Source organism: Thermobia domestica, unplaced genomic scaffold (genome assembly GCF_964235325.1).
Source record: "Thermobia domestica unplaced genomic scaffold, izTheDome1.hap1.1 HAP1_SCAFFOLD_692, whole genome shotgun sequence".
Taxonomy (NCBI): Eukaryota; Metazoa; Arthropoda; class Insecta; order Zygentoma; family Lepismatidae; genus Thermobia; species Thermobia domestica.
This window is the reverse complement of record NW_027656402.1, coordinates 46049-47089: the sequence shown is the minus strand read 5'-3', so window position 1 is coordinate 47089 and position 1041 is coordinate 46049. Positions and strand designations below refer to the sequence as shown.

Sequence of the window (1041 nt, the reverse complement as noted above, 5' to 3'; positions counted from 1 at the left end):
GTAATACATTCCGTGTTAAGTATAGTAGTAGGTGCACACGGATCGGAAATCAGGTTATTTTAATGTGCCGTGCAAATAAACAGGCTGTTAGTGTAAGAAATAGTGGGTATAACGCTTAGAATATCGATTAATCGCTATGAAATAATGTTGATAAATTATCTCTTGAAAGTACTATAAAATTAATGTTTCTAGTATTTTCGTACTTGAAGGATAATGAAATTTGAAAAAGAGATGCCAACAGCACCTGGTGTTCCCAGGCGGTCACCCATCCAAGTACTGACCAGGCCCGATGCTGCTTGACTTCGGTGATCGGACGAGAACCGGTATATTCAGCATGGTATGGCCGTTGGCAACTACCTTTTCTTCAATGTCCTGTTAAGGAAGTATGTTTTAAGTAAGAATTGACATTATTAACTATAAAGGCAAGCATATTAACGTCGTTAACATTACTTGGAATATACTAATATTCGAATAAATATTTGAATGTTCGAATGATGAGTGATTCGGATGTTCATAGTGCCACTATGTCCTATCGAGTTTACTATCACGAACCACGTATGAAATTGTATATAAATAAATAAAAATAAATCCTTTATTAAGTATTGATTACAGGAAAAAGGCAAACTTACATTCTTTAATGTACACAATGAAATGTATGAAAGATATTTTTAAGATATGTTTCACTTACCCTTTATAACGCAAGGTAGTTTTCAGTGTAGCATCCTCTTCAGCTGCGAGATAACGTAAGGCAGATGATCATTCAGTCGTGAAGCACTAAAATGTAATATACATTTTAACTATTATCGATAAGAATTATTTACTGCAGGGATGCAAATAAAGTGAGGCAAATTAGTAAATAAAAACCGATACTGTAACTGATAATGTAATTACGTATCTGTATTAGTTGTATATACAGTAATCGCACGATTATCCGCGGAGTTGGATGTTGGCATAATCGCGCATAATCAGCAGTATGAGCAGAAAAGGGAAATGAAATGAAATCTTTAGATTTACGTCGCATACTTATACCGGTTACGCTAA

The 1041-nt window shown here is 34.6% G+C and overlaps 1 non-coding gene across 1 annotated transcript; it reads right to left on the bottom strand.

The window, feature by feature from the left end:
- Positions 1-232: 232 nt before the first annotated feature.
- On the bottom strand, positions 233-351 carry LOC145677209 (5S ribosomal RNA). Its single transcript, XR_014129688.1, has one exon. It is a non-coding gene; the product is annotated as a 5S ribosomal RNA (ribosomal RNA).
- Positions 352-1041: the final 690 nt, after the last annotated feature.